This window comes from Plectropomus leopardus, chromosome 23 (genome assembly GCF_026936395.1).
Source record: "Plectropomus leopardus strain MGB_pleo_1.0 chromosome 23, ASM2693639v1, whole genome shotgun sequence".
Classification (NCBI taxonomy): Eukaryota; Metazoa; Chordata; class Actinopteri; order Perciformes; family Serranidae; genus Plectropomus; species Plectropomus leopardus.
The window spans coordinates 12,394,003-12,418,219 of record NC_142198.1 but is presented as its reverse complement, the minus strand read 5'-3'; the positions used below and the strand labels follow the sequence as shown (position 1 = coordinate 12,418,219).

The 24,217-nt window shown below is 39.2% G+C and overlaps 1 long non-coding RNA gene across 1 annotated transcript in view; it reads right to left on the bottom strand.

Annotated features, from left to right (window-relative positions):
* Nucleotides 1–996: 996 nt before the first annotated feature.
* The window catches only part of LOC148185653 (uncharacterized), a 35,853-nt gene continuing 12,632 nt past the window's right edge, over nt 997–24,217 (bottom strand). The window contains exons 3-5 of the long non-coding RNA XR_015775709.1: nt 16,409–16,494; nt 7,439–7,921; nt 997–1,643 (exon numbers count right to left, since the gene is read on the bottom strand). This is a non-coding gene — a long non-coding RNA (uncharacterized LOC148185653). The remainder of the gene's footprint in view (nt 1,644–7,438; nt 7,922–16,408; nt 16,495–24,217) is intronic.

Below are 24,217 nucleotides of genomic sequence, written 5' to 3'. Positions count from 1 at the left end.
TCTTGTCCCAAAGCTTTGACTTTGTTCTTGTATCTTAGTTTCCACAACACTAATACAGATTATGTTTAAAAGCTGTGGTTAAGTTTTTTGTTTTTTTTTAAATGCATTGCATTCACTGCCACACTTTTCAAATGAGTAATGCAGTGCTAGACTTTATGTCCATCATTTGTGAGTGTTGCCACATTCTAACTGACAAGTCTTCCTCTGGCCACAACAACAAAGACCGTCAGCCTGATGCTATATCATATTCTGTTAATTGTATAGTTGCACAAGCGTCTGTATTTTGACTGAACCTTGATGTACCGTTCCTGTGACCTCTTCAAGCTGTTGATGGAAGTGCAAATACATTCAAACTGTATCCCATCATCATTTTACACTTCAAAGCTTGCTCGGATTACTAGTGACAGTCAATCACAAGTCCTCTTCCTGTATTTCACACGGTCTCGCCATCTCCCCATTTCCATCTGCCTCACCATTTCATCAAATACAGTGTATCGGATTCATTACTGCAGAAACCTTCAAACCTGCTGCCGCTGCTCATTTACATCATTCAGGTTTCACATTTTCAATCAGACGGAGCTATCCTCATTGGTAATGCATGTTTGTTTCAAAGGAATTTACAAAGGACTTTGGGGTCGCATAATAATGAAACATAGGTAACAAATGTTTGCAGAACTTAGGGTAATAAATGAGCAAAACAGAGAGACATATGAAAATGCAGTCTGTGGCTGTAGTGCATTATGCATGGCCCTTAAAAATATGTGACATGGAAACAGTGAAATGATTATTTATATAGTGTTATATAAATTCTATTAAAGTATCAAAACGCTCAGTTGACAGAGGAATGCGCACAGTCTGTATTACAAAACATCTGCCTCTAAATAAGCCGTCAGAACATTGGAGAAGTTGTGATTTCACAACAATGGTATATAAAGGTTAAAACTGCTGACAGAGTGCCATTACAGTAATTTCTTTGCTGCAGTGATGATGCAGACATGCTAATAGCACCAATGTGGAAGACCTGGAAACACTGACCATTTAGAGCAGGCTTGGCTTTTTAGAAGGGTGGCTTAAAGAGACAGGCACTACAACAGAGCATTTCAGACAGAGGGTGAAAAAAGGTATATTCAGGGAGATAGTATGGGAAATATATATATTTTTAATAATAAAACATTATTACAGAGACAGAAAATACAAATATGAGCCTGAAAATGATGACAATATTGGACCTTTAAAGGATAAGCTAACATTAGGAGCAGAATTACAATATATTTCACCAATAACAACTCTCTTCAGTATGCCCTCCTTATTACCACCCAGGTAGCCATGCATTTTCTCCAGCTGGACAGAGACACAGGTTTCAAGGTGGTGACGACACAAGCAAGCTGTAAATCACCCTAATTGGCTTCCCCGCCTCTGCCTGAAATAAGGCGGGAGCCAATGCAATGGCTGCCCGGGCGCCATGGCGACAGCTGTCTCCACATAATGCAGGTTGTTATCCTGATGCCATCCGCCAAATTATGCAGTGGATATGGTGGGAGGTGCGCATCGATCACAATCACGTCACAATGTGTTTTCTTTGCAACATCTGCTCCCATGTGTCTGGATATCACCTCGTTAAAAGGGCAATGATGGAGCTGGCACTGTTGAAGGGGACAGAGCCATGAAAAGGATCAGAAAAACAACCACACACTGTATGTATCTGTGTGTGTGTGTGTGTGTGTGTAAATTCGGTGACCTATAGCCAAACCGATTCTAAAAGTATGCTGCAAAGTTTTGCGACAAGATACAATTCTATTCCGCTCATAATGTATTGTTGCATTTTTAAATTATCTTATGCTCACAGAAACTGTGTTTTATGATTCTCATTTTGTCTTGAAAAGACTGTCTGTAGAATACACATCAAGGCTCTGTTGTCTAATGAGGATATTTGGCTAATCAAGAGATGTACAGCAGTGAGTTGAATGCTTTTGCTCTTTTTCTCATTTGATTTAGTTGCATAATGCAAGTAAAATGATGAATCACAAAAAGAAGCATGATTTAAATTACTGAAAGTGAGTTTAAAAGGCTAGAGGAGCTCACTGCAAAGGGAACAAAAACAAGAAAAAAAAACAAGAACATAAGTGGATAAGAATGAAAACAAACTCAACGCACAGAAAAATACAAACACAATACAAGTGCATTTAGTTTAGCAGGAAGAACAATGAAGTTGATATGTCTTTTGTTTTGTGGGGGAGCCTGCATTTTCAGGCCATATTTTTTCATGGTTTTACAGCTGAAGAGAAGTAAGTACATAATATTATTTGCCAAAATGTTTCTATTTGAAATTAGCATCTTATATCTAAATATACAGCATTGTGTCCATTATCACCACTAATAAGCCATTGTACATTTTCAAGCCAAATTTAAAAGGAAATCAGTGTTAATTTTTAATTTGGAGCACACAAATCAACCCGTTTCTCGTGCTTATTTATACCCACACTCACATTTCCTCATTCCTGCACTTCTGAACACCTCTCTTGAGCTTATATTAATTCCATGTGTGAAAAGACAAGTCTCCAATCAACACCTGTCTTTGACAAATCAACACTTATTGACAGTGGGATTGTTTGGTGTTGAATAACAACTTCTCTGCCAACCAAGGCACTTAGAAAGGTGTGCATTTTTACCCCGAATCACATGACACATATCCGAGACTATGTCCTTCTCTCAAACAACCCAACAGTGAATTACCCATAAATATAAAAAATACCACTGTGAGAACAATTTGTCAAGTCAGTGCATGCAACAAGTATTATGGAAGATTCAAATTAAGTTCAAGTAGTAATACTAAACTGTAATTAATGATGTCGTTTTGGATTATGGGTACAATATTTGATACTTAAAAATGTTTTTTAAAGGTTATAGTGAAGAACAACAATTGTGGTCATCCTGGACACCGTTTGTAAAATACCAAAAAAAAACCCAAACAAATCTTGAGACACACTCCAAGAGCAACATGAACAGTCTACATTTACTTTATTTCTTACTTTATTAGATAAATGTCTAAAACATTTGTTTTATTTTGTTTAGTTGATACTCTAGATTGTCATCTCACTAAGCTACATAATCCCCCAATTATGATTACTTTTTTAAATTATTTTTTTCCTCGCCCTGAATATGTGTCTGCTGTTTCTCTTTTCTGTTTACTGAGAAATCAATAAAAGTTCAAGTAAAAATAAAAGCAAGCCTCCTATAGTGAACCAGTGGTACATTAGTACACTGGAAGTCCATTGACCGCTTAAAGTGGCAGAAAAATCCAACAAAAGCCATATCTGCTCCTACTTAACAACTTCTCATATCTGGTCCTTTGAGACTGAGTCTCTCGAGAGACTATTGACATTGAGACGCCAAAGATGAAGCTATACAGATAATAGTCCATCACTGAAGGGTTTGGAGTGAGAGGTCTTGCAGAAATCCCCTTCTATGACCACAGAGTCCCAGCAGCTTCATAGCAAAAGTATAATAAAGCAACAAGAAAATCTTTGCGAGCAGGGGTCTTAATTCAGCCCATTTTAATGGCTGTCCAGTGTCCCTAACGACACTTTCAGTAAGTATCCTCAGCTGTCATCCCCGATAACAGTTTGCTTTATAAGCTTCAATTATCCTTACACTGCTCTGTGCAACGGGCTGACAGTTGTCACCAATTAAATTTAACGTATAAGTTGTCAGTAGTTGTAAAATTATAACCAGTGGATAACAGTTTCTCTTAATAACTACTCCTCTCCACATTTTAGAAGTTCTTCTTTTAATATGAAGCAATGTGTCTACAGCTAACTTCTCTTAACAAAACAAACTTGTTCTAGTTTGAGGCTCCATCTTGGCTTGTGTATTACAGGATACCAGGATTTTTAGAAATCCCAAATACTGTCAATACTGTCATAAATACAGGCGCTCCTCTTTCTATTAAACTCATTGTAGGTAGTTCACAGCACGCACCACCAGAGCTCATTCTCCAGTCTCTACTGCTAGACATGGCAGCTGAACTGAAAGACACCATGACACCTCGTGGTGGAGGGATAAGTTACAGGACTGTGAACAGCGGCCAGCAACGGCAAGTTTTTACATCTAACTTGGTGAATTAAGGATTTATTTTGAGCCAACTGGAGCTGGTGATTGTTGAAACAGTGGATTTACTAACTAGATTACTAGCAAGAGTAACCGAGACAGATTGGGTGGATTTAAGAGTTGAGGCACTTAGGCCTTGTCAGTCTTCAATGACCGAGAGAAAGTTGAATTCAAAAGATGTATGGTTTTATTTCTCTGTTCAATAAGGAAAATAAGTGAGAGAGTATTACTTTTCTTAACACTTTGGGGGTTTCTATTGTGTATTTATTAGTCTGAAAAGCTGAGGCAGGCAAGGGAGTTTTGAATGTTTTTGTTGATGTTGATAATACTCTATTAATTCAAAAAATGAAATATTTCTGTTCAAGTTATATTTTCACCCTACACCAGTGACAACGAGGTAAACAATGTCTCAAATGCAGCTGCAATGCTTCTGTTTGTTTACATTTATAGGGCTGACTAAGAAGCCTACCTTGCACTGAAAAAGATTATATGGTTGGAAATAATCCTGCTATGTATACATAAACAATTACAGAAGAAGATAGCACATGTTGCACATATTGGCTAAATATTCACAGTCTTCAACAGTTTAAGTCTTCCCTTTAAAAACAGCTACATAAAAAACACTGAATAATGGCACTAAAGAACCAATCACTCTCTTTCTGGCTCAAAATTGCAACACAACAGCTCTCCTGCTCCCTCATTCAGCATGTTGTTAACTTAAATATCAATTGTTCTCACTTAAGCAGCAGCTTTTCTCCATGGTGCTGCTAGGCAGCTTGTTAGGGGACTGCAAAAACAAGCCAGTGTTTACGCAATTGTTGGCTTGAGTAATGAAAGCCAGTCTATTAAAAATCTATTAATTGCCTCACACTGACTTCCAGGAGAACTGTAGCTCATCAAGAACAGCGATCATTGTTGAGTGAAGGTTTTTAGAATGGGGTGAAATTCAAAACAGGCAAAACAGAAAAAGAGAAACACTCTTCCACTGTTGCCTCATGGCTCATACTTGTCAGTGTATACTATAGCAGAGGCATGGTTACAATATTCATGAGCCTGTTGAGGTTTGAATAAGACATGTTAAAGTGCGCCAAGTGCACAGCCTCGTTGGAGTAAGACAAACGTGGGAGTTTTGAGGGATCGTCAATATTAAAATTCTGTCAGACATTTTTGTCTAAAGAACATTTAGGAGAGGTTTCCAAGATATAGCTGCAGTTAGAGTAAATGAAGAGTATATAACTTAAGTAGTTCAAGCCACTTAGACTTTGCCCTTGTTGGATGAAGTATCCATCTACAATGAATAAATGAATAAAGACATAATGAGGGGTCTTGAAGAAAGTCTAAAAGAATATTATGAAATAAGTTGATAATGTACAAAAAAATCCACTCAGTTAAAAAAAAAAGAAGAAAGATGAAAATGTTAAAACTTTGCAAAGCACCTCTAAGACTTCTCAATCATGTTGAGGACCACGTCAAACTGTCAAAAGTTTAAGGACCAGGAAATTAAGTAAGCACCTGGACGTTGATTGAAAACTGCATCGTCAACTGTCTGTTTCCAACTGAAACGAACCCTTAAGTGTTTAACTTTTGGTGTGGTCCGTTTTGGTTGGTGTGAATCTCAGTGAGATGACTGCTGAATAAAAGGGCTAAAGAGAACATTTTTAAATTACTCAAGAAGCTGCTTAAGAGCGTAGAGGCATTCCAAAATATTAATAAAATAAAATAAGGCAGAATGAATTCCAACCGTTGAGCGGTGTCGTGTGAAAGTAAAAAACTAGCATCAATAGTAAATTAAAGTATGCAACACTTTGCAGAAAAGTGGCAGCTCTTCAGATGTTAAGGACAAATTTGTATGCCTTAAAAGGATTCTTATCTCAAGGCCCACAGTGAGTCTGGTAGATGTTGTTAAGTAGTACAAGGAGGGGGGAAGAGATTTTGCCAGCAATATCCATTAAATGTATTTACATTCTGTAATTACTTCTATATGTATTCTATTTTGTTTGTTTGTTTGTGGCGGGGTCCGCCATTCCTACACTTGATGGAAAATGTCTGCCAATGCACAACAAATTCACAGGAAATGACCCAGTGTAAAATCCAGCATTATAAATTTGATTTGAGTTTGCAGATGCACATAGTAATGACTCATTACTAAAACTATGAGAGTTTGTTTGGCTGCTCTGTAAACAAATACATCCGTTGTTCTTCTGTTGTATTTCTGACAAAGTACCTCCCTAAGGAGTTTTTGCTGTCATATCAAACCCTACTTGTTGTATCAACCAGAACTGAATCTTAAGGATTGCAACTTTAAGGCCGAAAATAACCTGTAAAGCTCAGCGTTTAAGTTAGTGTGGATAAGAGGTGCAAGGCGGATCATAGAAAGTTTTCACATCTAAATTTCCATGGCAACTGAGCAAACTCAATCTGCTGATGATGACTGTGTGATACGGTGAAAAACTCCAGATCAATGAAAGTCAATTGACCCCACATTGAGATTCTTTAGTCAATTGCTGTGTCCAAGGTCAAGAATGAGCTCTCAAGCTTAATACTGAATCATATTTTGTTGGGTGTTGGGTGTTGTGTCATTTTGTCATAATTTTTCTACCCTAGCTTACTTTACCTAAATTCCAGTCTCATTTAAATTTGTTTTTGTGTAATTAAATCCTGTGACACATAAACAGTAGCCCACTCATGAAGAAGCTATTGTCACAAAATGATTTTTTCTAAACTTTTATGAACACTTCTAGCGACAAAAAGACTTATAAATAATATCCGACAGATAAGTAGGGTGTATGACTTTGCATGTACATGGCTTTGCATAATGTTCTTGCTTTACTCTTTAAAAAAAAATGGTTTGCCAAATGCCATAATGCATTACTTTGACTGCGACTGGCTTGTATTATTTCTCATGAGAGTTGGAGCAAATTCATGAATCATTCCACCATCCCAAGCAGAAACCATCTGGAGAATATCCCTCTCAAATCTACAGTGTACCCGTGGAAAATAAAAAAGAGGCATTTTTCACAGCCGGTGCGTATTTCACATAAACCAGTCAAGTGATGTCAGTCATACTCATATTCCAGCTGTCACTGCAGTACTTTTTCTACTGGGATAAGCCTCTCACTACTTATACCATAAGCCTTGAAATTGTTTACTAAATAATAAGATAAAAGTGCATTTCTTCATAGGACAGGCGGGAAGATAACACAGTGGAAGAGGAATGAAAACGACACTGACATGTCTCATCTGCACACACTCATGTGGGAGCAGCTTAAGAAGAAGAAGCAACATGTACAGGAGTGTGTGGGAAAAAGGTAAGGAGATATTGGGAACTCACCCCAGCTGCACTCCTGCCGAGAAAGAGCAATGAACTTTGAAGCTTCTTTGGAGCACAACCAGCAGCTCACTTGCAAGGTTCCCAGGAGCTCTGCTCCGTGTGCATTCGAGTTAGAGAGAGTTGAACAAGTGGAGAGAGATAGCCTGTCGGGTCCAGCAGGGTGAGATGAGGACCAGGCACAGGATGGGATTTGGTCTTCCTTTCGCCTTTGATTCTGTAATTGAGGGCTAAGATTGGGAGAGAAACTGACAGACTCTTGGCCCTCAAGGGCCAACCCCTAGCCTCTGAGAATCCTCAGGCACTGGTTCACTCCCAGGACACTCAGCCTGGGTTGGGCCCATACATTTCTCATTTAATAGAGAACAGAAATGGAGAGAGATGAGCTCATTGTTATCTGCTTGCCTGGGGATTGTCTGAGGCTGTACTTACCACCTGGCTGCCTTCTTCACCCAAAATCAGAGCAAGTTTCCAGGAACGTAATACCTACAGTAAAAGACAAAACTGGCTTATGAATGGAGACAACAGAAAATTAAAACATTGTATGGTTTTTTTTTTGTTTTTTTTTTAAGTACATTTTCTGGAAAAAAAAATCATAGCCACACAGTTCCCAGAACAAGCCATGATAACACTGCTGCTAATACACAGTATGCTGATGTTTAGCTGCTTATGTTTACAATTCTCACTATCTCAGTATAGCATGTCAGCGACATTTGGTAATTAGCACTGAACATAAAGTAGAGCTAAGGCTGATGGGGATGTCATTAGTTTTGCAGGGTTTATGGCATTGCATGGAGTTGCTATTCATCCCTCTGCAGAACTACACCGTGATGTGTTATTTCATTTCATAAAATAAACTGTGAAAAGATCATTTTCAATTAAGGAAATTCCACGTTAAGCCAAGACATACTATATACTGCATGATTATTTTTTTCCTGTATAATTTAGCATGGTCACTCTCCTTTTAAAGTAGCAGAGCAAGCAGACCTTTTTTGTTCTCGTTATCTTTAATAATTAAGCTCCCTGTGTCAAAAAATACAAAATGAAATGATCTGCAAAGCATTGTTGCAATGGTTAATGCCAAATAAGCCTAATACAAATTTTTAAAAAAGCTGCCCATCAAATAAACTGACATTACACTCATTCTTAAACTTAGATTTCACCAATGTTTACATAAATATGTACATTTGACTATGTTTCCAATGCTGGTATATAAATACTTAATGATAGCATTTGCAAAGTATCCAGTACTCAATACTAATAACTAACACCTGTAATTTTTCTCATCACAATTCATGATCTGGAAAGTAAAAAAAAACACATCCAAAACAGTTTTTAGGGGCAAATAAGGTGTCAGAGTGCATAGAAAATCATCAAAATACAGTTTGCTCTTAAAAGGTTAAAACAAATCCTCAAATCCTAAAAATGCCCCTGGTTAATGGTAATCTGTGTCACAATTACCTTTATGTTTAAAATATGCCTCATCTGTTTAAAAATAATCTAACATCAGGATATAATTCACCATATAAACATATATTACACAAAACAGAGAAAAGTTCGAAGCATCCCAAGGTAGCTTTGAAGGGACAAGCCTTTGCAGCAACCTTTAAGTATGACTGACAGCAGCCAAGCCTGACATATTAGTGCCATTTCCAACTGTCAGATGGATATTTACAGTCACATAAGCCCTGGATTTAGCCATGACTAATTTTTGGAGCAATTTCTCCCCTCACTCTATCTCTTAAATTCTCTCTAAGAGGAAATCTGAATCAAGTCAGATAACAAATATATAGAACACTACCTCCAAACGGCATCCCTTTTAAACATTTTAAACAAGAAATTGTAGCACACTGTATATATGTTGCCCTTTAGTATAACTATAGAGGACGACGTGTATAAACGCTTTAACAGGACTGCCATAGGTATGTCTGCACTGAATACAGGTTTTGCACTCAGTCTTTCCATAGATGGCACTGTTTCATTGCAGAAGAAACACACTGGCTCTTTGCTGCCCAGAAACAATGATGCAGCGGCAGTTCAGCATGAGTATGATGTCATGCTGTGACAAGCATCGACCCAAAATTTCTGCCGGTCCATGAGGTGTTGTATATAATATATATTGGAAAAAAACAAATCTGGTGTGTATATTAAAAGTATTTTAGTGCCTAATTTAGTGGTTTTACAGTTTTTCTCTGTGTTTTGTTCCTCTTCAGGATGCAAATGAGGCTCTTTTATATCTTCCTTGTGAGGTGAACCTTAAATATGATTTTTTTTTTTAAAATCTTTAAATGTCAGAACTGTATAGGCAGTGGAAAAGAATAATTATTTTTCTCCCATTAGGCTCTGCAAAGGAAACAAGAGGGAGTAACCGCTCAGGAGTCTGGGCAGCGTCTGGACAAAATTGTCTTTTGTGAGTCTCAAGTGCATCTTAAAGACCCTCAATACTGAATATTAACTTGAGCGTATCATTCTCAATTTAATTTTGATAGCACAGAATAGCTGTAGAACAATTTTAATCATGGTGTAAATTGATTTACTTTATGTGTTGATTTTGGCTGAGGACAGTTTGGTGGAGACAGTTTGTGGAACCCTAAAGATGACTGATTTGCTATACGATACTACTAATAGATATAAAGCCAATATAGTACACGTAAAAAAGCACTCTGGATCATTGTTATTTTGACTGAAATATTTTGTAGGGAAAGCATTTATGTATTTGTGACATTTTTCAGTTGACATTATAGACATCTTCAGGCAGTTAGCTTCAGCTGTGGTCTATGTGTCTGGTGCAAATTAGAAAATATGGCTAATATGCTAAAGTAAAGATTCATTGCACCTGCAAAAACACTGCTGTCACTGTGAGCATGTTAGCATACTGACATTAGCATTTAGCTCAAAGCACCGTCTAAGCACAGCCAGAAAGTCATTAGCTTTACACCACTAGCATTAACATTAACTGAACTGGTAACATTAGCAATAATATATCTACATCTACAATTTAGATGAGTAATGATTATGTTTCTCTGTGAAAAATGGGTTGGTTGACAATTACAAAACTGAGACTCTGACACAAACTGAATACAAATGAATATACTACTTTTGATTGTTGTATATTCTGAGACAAATTAAAAACAGCAGTAATTAAATAAGGCTTGCTTAACTAATTTGCTTCTTTTCTTGTTTAATTACATTTTGTGATGTTTTATTTTTGCTGAGAAAAACATCATAGCCTATCTGATAGAAATTAAAAAAGCACTCAGGTAAGTCCAACAATCAATGTACAAATCGGCATATAGAGATGTTGGTTTTTTGTGGGGTTTTTGTTGCTTAAAAAGGGAATAACTATATAATAGGTGCCCAGAGTTGTCCCCACTCTCAAAACCACTAGGTCTTTTAAAGGTATACTACACAGGTTGTCGGTTATTGTTGGTATTGTAAACTCACTAGCAAAGTGAAAGTAAAAGCCAACCCCCCGATTCACTGTTGTTTGGTGTTTTGTCTAGCTATATTTGCTTTTTTTCTTTTTGGCATTGTGTGACTTAGATGCTTGCTCCATATGGTCTGGCACCTGGTGGCTATTTTTTTTTTTTTTACAAAGTCACAAACTCACCTGAGCACTGTGGGGGTAGGCTATACACCCCAAAAATGTCCTAAATACAGAAAATAAGAAAATAAGAAGCTATAGGCAGACAGCAGAGTCTGTGCAGATAAATACACTGCCACACACTCCTAGTGGGTCAAAAGTGGTGACTGAGAGAAACTACTTCTGTGTGAGTTTATACATTGTTTTTCTTTTTTTTTTTTTATAAAAAAAAAAAAAGTACAATATATCTTGAAGGTGCCCTTGAGCAAGGCATTTGGGTCACCCTCTGTGACGATAGTTGGAGGCTCCGTTTGATATGAGCAGTTTAAGTCTGCGACGGTAAAGCAGGGGATTGCTGCTGAAGGAGTCTGCATACTGGGCCTGCGCGCGCACACACACACACACACACACACACACACACACAGACACACACATGAAGCCACACACATTATAGAGCTATAGCAAATGAGCAGGACCTGGGACTTTGGCTTACAATGTGAGGGACTGTCATGTGCTGTCAATCAGCCGCCCTTCAGCTCTTTGGTTGGAGGAACAAAAAAGCCTCCAGTGAGCAGGCTGATGACTGATTATGCCTGACAATAACGTTTCAAAAGTATCACGCCTCCTAAATATGACAAAGCAGAGTGTTGGGTGTGGGCTGCTGCAATCCCCAGACTACTTTCAACTTCAACTAAGAGCTGCAAAACTACAAAATGCAATACATCACTGATGCTTTAACTATTGATGTTCTCCTGTCACTGGTCCACTGTGTACCCTCATCATCCATCACAAGTTCCTACCTGTCTCTTCTCTTCCTCCTTACACCTGTACTCTTTACAAATGAGCTCCCAGGATGCAGCCCGTCTATCCCACCAATATCAGCCGTTTCACACTATTCTTCACGGTGCAGCTGAAGTGTTAGCTCCTCAGATAAAACAGCTCTATATCTGGGCCCAACAGTCAGATCGATAACTGGGGCGGATATGAATGCAGATCATGATTTTGCTTCGCTGTGAAAATGAAAGGCCTCACAAATGAAGCAAACAAAGAACATTTGGGCTCTCGCTGGACCTTTCTTGATTTTTTTTTAATCAGAATTGCAGATTAGAAATTTGCACATCTATCTGACAGAAAAAATATGCATATTTACATTTACATACATTTCACAAGGATAAAAGTTAAGGCTGTGAGGAAATTGTTTCTGCACCTACATGGAACCAATGAAAGTTTCAATCTACTGCAGTGACCAATTTAGAGGCACATCTAAGGCGTAAAATGCAGATGTCTAAGGTGTGAAAATGTTTCCTGGCAGAGATACTCCCTGTGGTGCTAACACACTTTTTTTTTAAAACACAGAAATGGTGCCAATTTCCAAAATTGAGTTAACACCAGATCAGCAGAAGGATAAGTTCTGGTTGGGATGTATTTTTAGTGTCTTAGAAAAAAAAATGAATTCTTTGTGATTGTCACGAAACAACACTTGCTCGAGATATACATGTTTCCTAACTGCGTGACTTGCTGTTGATAGGGGATCTAAACCGTTAATGTGTGTGAATCATACATCTCCATACAGTTAGCCATGATTACATTTACATACTTTAACATATTCATTTTCTATGACACGATCCCGATGTCAACATTGCCTTTGTTTAATAACAATATAGCCGAGTATGCGAGTATGTGTATGTGGCATGTCTTCAGTGATGTATGTCACGTTACATACATCATAATACGTTAGTGACAAAAAGGTCTAATTTAATGCCAAACTATGAAGTTTTTTCTGAAATCTAACTAAATAGTTTTGGAGCATAGCTGTAATCATTTCATGATGATAAAGATGTGTTTGAAACTGTAACCATTAGAGTGGTAATCTATGATGTTTTAGGGTTGGTCAGTTAAGTCATTTCAGAAGAAGTGGAAATGAAGCTGTTCTGTTGTTTAGGTACTGAAGAGCATTAGAAAATACCAGCCACAGGCAACAGAAGACCCCCAGGCAACAAAAATCATTTTCAAGCTTTCTAGCCTTCGCTGTGCTTACAGGAGATTACCGAGATTACCTTGACATTCACACAGAGGTGCACCTGTCTGCATTTTTAGGAGAAAGGATGCAATTACCAATTTTGTGGGTTGTAACATAACCTAAAGAGTAGTGTAACTAATTACTGTTGCCAGGGAGTAAAGTCATTTCAGTACTTTTGAAAAGAATGATGAGTGATGTGTAGTAAATTACATTTTTTTTAGTAATGACTCCCACACTGGTTATCTGCTTGTTAACCACGCTGCTTGATAAAAATATGAAAAACAGTCCTTGGGCAGAGTTTCCTTGCTGAGCTGCAGTGGAAGGATGGTCACACTAAAAGGACATTTTGTACAAAACAGACCACTGACAGCGACCTGGCAGCATTAGTAAACAACCCCAAAACTGTCATGGGATTTTGATTTAAATGTTGCTTAACTGGCACATGCAAATAAGTACATGACATTAGCTTTTTCCAACTGAGCTCTGCCTACTTCAACCCAGAGAAACAAACACAGAAAGGCTGAAAGCAGCCATGCAGCAATACTGACCAATTTGGCATTTTTAGGCTACAAGGTATTGCTTTACAAAATAGTGTCATTTTTTCTGAATGAGCACAAACCAATTAGCTGTAGTACTGTATGTTTCTGTTAGCTAAGCAGATGGGCGGGGCATCACACCATTGACATGGCAGATCATGGCTTTGATGGAGCAGCCTAACCTATGTCCCCGTGTCCTACACCACTTGGCACGACCTGCTCATTAGCAGGTCCAAGGGTCCAAACCTGCCATCTGTCCCGAGGCTAAGGTTCAGAGGGGCCCCCACTGTGCCCTGTTGAACTCTCCGTGGCCCTCCCAGTTAAGGTGCCAAGGAGCAGAAGGTGACATTCCAACTTTCTGTCTCTCTCACACAACTCCAACTCCACTTAACTCCTGCTTGGGTTTATTCTGAGAAAGCTTGGATCCAAGAGAGGCTCCGCACTGCCAGCTCTGACTACAAAAAGAGGTGGGGAGAGTTTGGTGTGTTTGTTTACAATGAGAATAGGGGAGAGTGCGTCTCCACGAGAGTCTCAAATCGGCAGCAGCTGGCTTTGAACGTCTCACTGTGCGTTTCTGTGAACATGGGCTCCCTGTGCACATTTACTTGTACCCATTGGCAGAGTGTACAGGGAGGGGAGGCGAGGATGGGCACAGAGATGTTCAAAATATCTCTCTTTTCCCTAAAACACTGTTCCAGGGGGCATTGATACTTGATAGAGATGTGCAAGCAGAGCTCAGCATGACAATGCTCTCTCCTCTCCTCTAAAAGTCACACAGAAAGACAAAGGAGAGGTATGGAAAGGGGAGGATCAAGAGTGGTGGGAGGCGAGAGTGAGCGATGGGAGACAGTGCTGCAACTCTCCTGTCAGAGCCTGAAGCCTGACTAGCGCTGACGCTCATCTCATGTGTCACCCTGACTGAAATTAAGATGGGCTCTGACAGTCATAAATCAGGGGCAACTGTTGTGGCTATAAATGAATTTCGCCATTTAATCACTTTTAATCTCCCTTCTCTACAGGTACATCTTCTCTCAACTGGTCCTGAACTGAAAATAGATTTGATAAAGAATCTAAGTAAAGGAGGGCTGTTAAAGAAGAGTCCAATTTCCTTTCCTCACCCCATTAGATGTGATGTCCATTTGTTTTCAATCACAGTAATGAGAGATTTGAATGCTAGTGTGAGTATAAAAAGAAGTAGGGAGAAGAACAAGCTGTCCTTTGTTGGCATGTGCAGTGAGCATATCCTGCTAAATCATCGGCAATATAAACTATTAGAGTTTCACATAAACTTAATGTATTGGTTATGTAGCAGAATTGCTGTATAGATTTCCCAGTAGAATAAAAGTTTACATTCCCTTAGCTGGACAGGTAAAAAAAACAACTGCTACAGATTTCATTTATTGACATAATCTTCCCTACACACCAAATATACCACACAGTGCCGGACCTAGCACATCTGGCGCCTAAGGCAAGCTTCCCCTGCACCCACCGCTATAGATTTTATTATTATTATTATTAATAGGGTTGCCTCCTGATGTGTTGATTGTGGCTGAGGACAGTTTGGTGGAGACAGTTTGTGGAACCTCAAAGATGACTGATTTGCTATACTTTACAGATATTAGGCCAAGATAGTACACGTAAAAAAGCAGTTTGGATCAACCCAGACCCGGGATGAGTCTCAGTGAGACGGAGGCAGCTGCCAACCCAGATGCAGGGTGAGAAAAGATAACATTATCATCTGCCTTCTGCTTAAAAGTGGTGAATTTACAGCTCATAGCACCTCAATATGATAGAGTCAGTGGCTTTTGTTTGATGCCTCTTTTCTGCAAAAAAAATTAGATTTCCAATCTGTCGGTGAAATTAGCACGGACTAGGTCGGAGGGCTAACATGGCTTATTAGCTTATGTGAATGTTACTGTTCCCCTGGACTTTCAGCCAAACCTTGTATAATTCCAAACAATGTTTAGAAAAAAAAGAACAAATAGTTTAATATTTACAGTATTTTAGACAGCCAAATCTGATTCAACTGACATAATTTTGAGTCGGGCACAGGCTTATTATTACAAGGTCACTACAGTTTAGGCCAAGTTGGATTTCAACTTTTAACTTTTAAAGATTTTTAAATGCCACTTGGAATGAAATTTAAGACCAATTTTACAGTAACCAAATTATTAAAAAATGTGTCCAATTATTTTGAGATTTTTCAATGCAACAGCAGTAAAAAAAAAAAGATCTGCAGGATCCTACTATTGGAGCTAATGAGAGTCAACACAAATAAACTACTGAGCTAACAACCAACAATAATACATAACAAACAAGAGAAAACATTGCGCTCATTTGCAAATGTAGTCTTGTTTTTGTACTGTTCCCCAATGTCTTCTGCCTTTTCTTTTTCTCTTACTGTAATGCTCTCCACATACAATCCACACCACCGTTTCCCTTATATTTGACTTTTCTAAAATGTAAAAATAAATACATAAATAAATAAAACTTGAGTGGCACCTGAGACAGCTGCCCATGTCGGATTACAGAATGATCCGCCAGTTTTCACACTTGTTTTACTGCATCTTATTCCTGACCTGAACCACAAGGGGCCAGTAACAGAACATCTGATCAATATGTAAAAAGCATTTCAACAATACAGAATGTACCTGAACGCTATTCATGGGTGGACAGGTCTCCAAAAACATACTGTTTCTAAAGTGATTCTCTGGAAAGCACACTGACAGCGAGGACTGTTCCGCTGATGTGTAAGATGTATAATTTATTGTCCAATTCTGTTCATAATGTCATAACAAAAAATGATGGTGTCTACCTTACTATTTATTACATACTTGATGAAAAGCCCTCCTCTCAGGTATTCCAGCAACGCTTGCAGCAGGATGTGCTGATTTGATGGGGATACTGCAGCTCGGTTGCACTACAGAAGAGAAGAAATAAAACATGGCATTAATGTTGTGTTGCAAATGACTCCACCTTTGATGCCTCTCCGGTGAGCATTCAACACAGCCACCTCTTTGTCTCTCTCTTTCTCTCCTGTTTTTCTCTCCGGTGACAAACTCAAGCCTAAGTCTTATATGTGAAGTTTCTATAGCAACCCTGTTGCCAGCATGATCTCATCAGTTAATTTCCCCATAGGCTCTCTGACAAAGAGAGAAAAACAAAAAAAGACTTTGGGCATCAGGTTGACTTTGCGGGGGTGAGGTCTGCTTCTTCAACTCTACTTTTACTCAATGTTTAATCAGCTAAATGACTGTCGCTGCTGAATTGTGACCAGTGGGAACCAATCAGAGTGTGAGATAACTGTTTTCAATCCAGTCCACGGCAGAAGACTTACCGTCACCAGGTAGAAAAATACTTTTCCATTTTTCACTTTTAAATGCAGTGTCCACAATCACTACAAGATTGGAAAACGTGTATTAAATAGGAATTGTTACTGTTAAGCACCCCGAAGCAACAAAATCACGTCTCTCACCTCTTCCCAGGAAGTGCATGGAGAGGACGCAGTCAACAGTCAACAGTCAACAGGAAAAAACAGGAGTTTGAGTGCAGAGGACAGGACACAACCTGCCTTGTTAATGTCTCCCTGACAGCAGGAGACGCCTAATGTGGGTGGAACACACACAGCCTCGGCATTGATGGGCATTCGAGGGGGTCGCTCACACGGCTGGAGATCCGGCAGCTTTTAGGCCCTGGCTGTGGCTCTGGAGGTCTTCGGAAATGTCAATCATGTGCCCTTGGCCCCACATGCTGGGACCTGAGCTTTACAACTTAACTCGGCCCTGCAACCATTTTGCAATCAAAAGCACCTCAATACACTTTTTTTTCAAGCAGCTTAGCTTGATGTTAAATTAGAACAATTTTGAGAATCTTGAAAACCTGCCACCCTGATGAACTCTCCAGTGAAGTTGCAGTTTTAAAAAACACATGTTGACAAATTTTCAAGGCTATGCTCATTCTTCAAATAAACAAATAAATAAATAAAGGAATAGGCAGACATTTGGGGAAATTAACTTATTCCCTTTCTTGAGATAATTAAGACATCAAATGAGAAGAGTTGAGAGTTGTATTGATCTTCTCACCTCACTCCGGGTAAGAAATGCAATAAGCACATTTTACAAAGTCAAGGAATTGTTCCTTTAAACTGAATGCAAACATTTTTTCAGGAATCATTAGGAGAAAAGAAAAGCTGATGCCTTATTTAACAATCTATAATTTCAAAAGAGTTGAAAGAACCATGTAATTTGGCAATAATTATAAACAAAAGGAAAATGTCTTCTGGCCAGTGCACAGCAGGTCTGCTGAACATACAAAAATATGACTTTCAACTTCAGACAAGCATACAGTTTAAGATATATGAAGTTTCCAGTGTGAATTTTTTAAAGATCGCTTTATACTGCTTTAGACATGACACCATTGACAGGTGACCACATGAAAAGCAACATTACCTAGAATAAACTTAGATTTTTATGGTTTGAACAGTGTTGTAAACATTTGGGATAACGGAAGTGCACAACTCAACAAAGGATATGATTGTAGTTGTTTTAATGCAAAAAAAAAATACAAATTATACCTTTAAATTAGTTCCTTCTTGAAAACCTCTAAACAAAGTATTAGAAGATTATTAGGAAACCAAAAAAATCTGGATTTTGTACTACACATACTTTTAAATAAAGAAGTAAGTGGTTTTACAGAATAAGTCAGCCATAAACTAAACTTAAAAACACAGTAAAACTTAGCTGCCAGGTTGAAATGGTCCAATAATCCAAATCCAAATGCAGGCCAATTTTTGTTGTCTTATTGATTTTGCCCTGCTGTTTATTTTTTATGAGCTTTCCAATTTCCCTGCGAGTTGACAAGAAGAAACATGAATTTTGCTGCATATAATCACTGAAGCATCTATTTATTTCCTCATATGTAGCCTAAAGTAATAGGATTTATTACAGCTCAATCATTTTATCAACGTCTGTAAACATTTTAGAACATCAGTCTGCCACTTGTCATAACAGACGAAGCCTAATAAGTTCAGGTAGAGCAGCCAGACGCTCACACAGACATTGATTTGCAGTTCTAATAAACAGCAAGGCTAAATGTGGGTGCAAAAGTTATTACTGCTTGGTATGCTGAAAGCTGGAAATACAAGCATCCAATATTAGAAGTGAAATTTTAATATTCGGGGTTTAACTGGGGAAACGTTATGTAAGTAATAAAAGTGTTGACCTAGAACTAGACTGTGGACAAGTCAGAATCAACAAAAGTTTGGACTTTCAGCTGATGCTCACAAACATATTTTCAAAAGTTTAATTCCAGTGAATGCAGAAGCAGTTTTATTTTGTTTTTGGAGTTCAACAAATTCTGCTCAAGGCCTCAAAGACCAAGCATTTATTTGTCTTTTTAACACTCGCTGTCTGCAGACAAAGGCTAGGTTCATCTGCACATCACCACTGGCATATAAAGTAACCATCCAAAAAGCTTTTCAGTGTTCCAGTTGAATGTGGTGACGGTTATTTTAGCCACCTCATGAATTGTGATTGCTCTTTTGTCCTGAGAGTCAGAAAAGAAAATGCCGCCTCGGTGGCAAAAAGCTTCCCCGTCTGACAATGAATGAATTCCATCTTAAAGTCATAAACCTTTCAGTTTGTCTGCACAGATGAACTCTCATTGTTTCATTTACACTGCTCAATCTTTTGCTTTGGGGTTGATTCAAAAGTCAATATATTTATGCCGTGTTGCTCCACCTGTTTACTAATGTATGAATAGTCTTTGTAATATATGAGCTGCTGTCAAAAAATGCCAATTAGTGAAGGCTGAAGTTCAGAAGGAGGCTAAGTCTGCCATTCATCCTTATGATTGTTGTAACAGTTTGGGTGCACGGAGCAAAGTCCCTTGAAAGTCTGCTACATTTCGAGGTATCTGCCTTCAGACAGTGCTCATTCCTTTGCCTGGGGAAAAAAAAAGGCCTAATATAATCATATCGAGCCATGACAGTACTTCAAACCAAGCAAAAGAGACAAGACTAAAATGGCATCAATAATATTCTAGCTCAAGGAGGATAGGAAAGCCTCTTAGACTTTTACATAAATATCCAAACAATTTCATCAGGAGTCTCATTCGGATGACGCGGTCATGCCAGGTAAAAGCTTTGACATTGCCACCGGCACATCATAATATAAACTGTAGTGGTGTGCTTCTGCCTGTGTGGCCGTGACACCGTCATCTCTATCTCTCAGATTGTGGATGGACCTGCCACTCAGCGCACCCCGCCACCTGTCAGTCACACGTTTTACTGACACATTAATGACCCTCATTACGTGGCGTGGCCATATGGCACGGCGCTCTGTGTGTGTGTGTGTGTGAGCACATGCGCCGTGTCTGCTCTGCCGTCCTGAAAGCAGATTGCACTGGAGACGAGGCCAAGCTCTTGGTCACCTCCCTTAGAATCTCATTGCCGTGGTTACGCTGACAGAGGAAATATGGCTGCGGAGCTGGGGGGCAAGCGTAATGGACTCTTTGCATCTGCTTCAGAATGTCATTCCAGATGTCCCCTTCTGTCCAGCAAGAGCAGGAGAATGAGCAACGGGCAGAGCGGGATAATCGCCGTGTGAGGCCACCGAGGGGTGACTGAAAGCTGAATGGTACCGAGGATGCAAGTCATACTGAACTTCTCACCCTTTAAAAATTAAAGCGTTCATCTTTGTGACAATCAATTCTGTCTGAGAAGAGGTTTATGTGGGTTCTGAAATCAGAAAATAACCCCACTGAAAGTAAGTCGATCAGAGTGGGACAGAACTTAACCTCCAATATCACTGTCGCCTACAGAGAAGATTAAAACTGATATTGATTTTGAAGAGTGGTCGACAACACGAAGACCCCTGTCTCTTATGGGTATACATGTAATTACAAACTTCTTTGCAATGGCATTTTTTTTCTTTGCAAACTTTGCAAAAGTTTTTCTCAGACAAAAGTTTTCCCGGAAATTAATTCATACATTTTCATGTTTTCCTTGTGTAGAGCAAACTGCGACACTGACCCTCATTTAATAAAAGCAGTCATCCATATTACAGCAGTTACCTCATGTCTAGACTGCAAACGTCATGTCAGCGTACCAAAGGCATTTATGCTATACTGAAGCAACTGTCCACAAATTTTAAAGAGTCAAGTAGCAGGGCAGGTGTTTGCAATCAGAGCAGAGGGAAAGTTAAGCAATGAGCAGTGGCAGTAAATAAACCAGGGCTGCCCCTTAAAAGTCAGAGGCTCTTATCATCAGTCAGGGCCCTCAGTTGACTGAGATTGCTTCAAGTCGAGGAGTCTTTTTTGTCTGTGCAGTGTACTTCTGTGCACATTTTGGTCCCCAAATTTTGTTACCGAGTGAGCACTCTTTACTGTCAAGCTAATCTTTGCAGCTGCAGAAATGCAGGCAGCAGCACAGAGGAAGAGAGAGACTGCACGGTAAGGTAAAGAAGTGGTGAGTTTACAGCTCACACCGAGTTAATAGGATACACTCACTGGTTTTTATTGATACCTAATGTCAGCAAAAAATGTTTTTGCACGTTTTGAGTAATTCTGTGTCCGCTACAGGCCCAAAAAATTATGGTGTGCATTTTCAAGGTTTCTCAAGAAAAGCTGTTTGCAATATAGATGTCTTTTATGGTGGGGGGGCAACAACAGACTTTGTTTTGAGTCTGATCTAACAATCCACAAAGTTAAATTTAATTTTGTATGTGTATTCATAGCATTTGGTCTCATTTACATATTGAATATGACACAGATTTGTAATCTATTCATGAGTGATTTAAACACAGGACAAGATTTTCCATAGAGTCCTTAAAAAACTACAAACAGCCCTGCTAGCTGGTGCATATTCTAGATTGGATGCAACTGTCATAGAAAGAGACGCAGCATGTTGCCAAAGAGAACATGCGACAGAGACATCTCAGTGCAGCCTTATGTCCTACAGGGGATGAAGAGGAGTAAGTGGTGAACATTAGTAAGATGATTTAAGCTGTTGAGGAGTTTTGTCCCCTCTAGTTAGCATTACATCGCTAACTATCTCACTGTAAATGCAAACGTTGACCGCTGACTGGTTAGCATGCTGACGGTTTAATGTTAGCTAACTGCTAAAGTTAACCTTGATACGAGCAAGCTTACCTAACTGACTTGGGTTAGCTAAGGCTGTCATGAGGTCAGAGGCTGGCGGCTCTGTGCGGCGCTGTGTGTGTGCCTGTGCAGTCAGTTTAATTTTCATCCCTGTTCATTGTAACCTCAGCGGGGTGTTTTTCTTTACTCTCAGGCTACTGTGGTTTATAAACATTTCAAAACACATTTTTAAAAAATTCCCCAATGCTTAAACCAGATGGGGGGTCAACTTAGGCCAGGTGGGCCGCCTGATTTGCAATACACTGACGGAAACCTTGATAAACACTGCTGCTCCTCAATACCCATGAAGTTCCCGTGTCTTGCTTCCCAGCTGCTGGGCAGAAGTGAGGCGAGACTGTGGGAGAACAAACCGGGGCAGAGTGTGCTGCTCTCTGGCTCTGACCACAAACAGCAAGCTCTGCTCCGCCTTGACTGCAAAATGTAGATATATTTTTTCAGTGCCTTTTTACTGGGTATTAGCCTTGCTATTATGGACATACTGTCAATAAAATAGACTTTAAGACTAGAAGTTTAGGCTTAAGGTGCTGTTTATGCCCGTGAGACACAGCTGAAGCATGCACCTGCACGGGGCCAGTGCGACACACTTAATCCTTTCATCTTTTACCAAATAGAAGAACGTCTGCACTTTGTTAATTGTACAGTCCAGTGTACAGATTAGTTTTTAAAAATCTTGAAGCATTAGTGATGCATATCAGTGACAGGATGATCAAGCTACAGAACATCTACTATATACGTGGGTTTGCTAAGCCTAATATTAGAGGTCATGTAACAACTGTCATTCATGGACTTTTTCAACCATTTATGTTTTCCATAATGTTTGAGCATCTATAACATTTATATTAATAAATCCTATTTATTTTTTCCTTCTTCAGAGAGAAACAGGAAATGTCCTGGAAAATATTTTTTCTGTAATGTTTTGCTCTTAAGTGTATTTTTCTTTCCTACTGCAATCATAATAAACAAAATGGAAACATCTCTGTCTTGTGAAGTACAATTCATAATGTCTCTACTGGTCAAACTGACTACTGGAGACATTACATATATATAATCAGGAAACTTACTTCCTGCTTTCAAGAGGCTTTTTCTTTGCCGGTTCTATTTTTCATCTACATGTATCCTCAAATGAGCCCCATTTGTCTCCTCCAATCCATCTAATGCTGCTTTCACATTGTAGACGGAATGAAGAAAGCAAATACACATACATTTGAACAAACCAGTACTCATTTTTCACTGAAATACTGAAAAGCAAAAGCTTCCTTTAACTATTATTTATTCATTTCTTTTTTCTTTTTGTGAGAAAAATAGATACATTTTTGCTGGCATAGCTGTTCCACTTCCCTACTTAGGCTTCCAATTTATTCACAGTAAGACTCATATTTAATTATCTGTAAAACACACCCTGATAAAACATTTTTAAATTAAAAAAATATTGAAAGTTAACATTTATACAGCTATCCATTAAGTGTGGACATGGATTGGTTGAACTGCTTCACGAGAAGTCGTTGCCTTGCGCCTCATGTTGCCACCAGCGTGTTTATTTTTAGACCTCAGTACGAACGCCACATATTCCTCTGCCCCCCCCCTTCAGCGAGCCCTATCCTCAGAGACGACTGCGTGCAGAGGAGCATCGCCTCCTCCTCTCCACTGTCAATGTATTCCAGCGATGTGGGACGCCAAGTGGGCTGGAGCACGGTAATCAAAGCTGCTGGAAACACAAACAACCAGCTGTGAAGCTGAGACCAAACACATGCACGCGCTGCAGAGCTCTCTTCCCTCCGAGCCGAGAGGCCATTGTGCTCGCTTTCAGACGATCCATTTGATTAGTAAAGTGGTTTGATTAACTGTCTAATAGTGAGGTTAAGATAAGAACATGTGCAGGTTGTAACAGTCGGTGAATGACTCTGAAAATGTGGTTTGGGTTGATAACGGATGACCTGGCTCTGAGAGGCAATCAATTACTGGCGATAATTGAAAAGCAATTTGTTGCTAATTACATTTTTTTAGCTTATTTCTTCTATTTTTGTGCACCTATATTACCCATATTAGCAGAGGGAAGTTGTTTTTTTTTGTTGCAAAAAACAACTTGCTGCTGATTTTTGTTTTATTGTACCTGCAGGCATATATGAAAATGTTTCTTCTATAAATAAATCACTCAAGCATGGGGTGTCAACAACAAAAACATTGAACTCGTCAATCCGACTTATGCTGGGATTTGGGCTACCAAGCTAAAGTCACTCGCTCGAGCTGTGCGTCTCTGTTAGGCCTCTTGTTTTCTTACTGGCTTCAGATGCAGAAAGACAACCTCGAGGGGGTGAAGAGAGAAGATGTGCTGAATCCAAAAGTCCACACTCGCCCAGACTTGCTGACTTGCGGGCTTTGCGGAGGGGTTAGGCCAGGCCTTTGCCAAAATTCATTTAGTCTGCTCGGCCTCTCATGCGAATATTTGGTGTGGGCTCTGTGAGGACTTCCACAGAGTCTGCTCGACT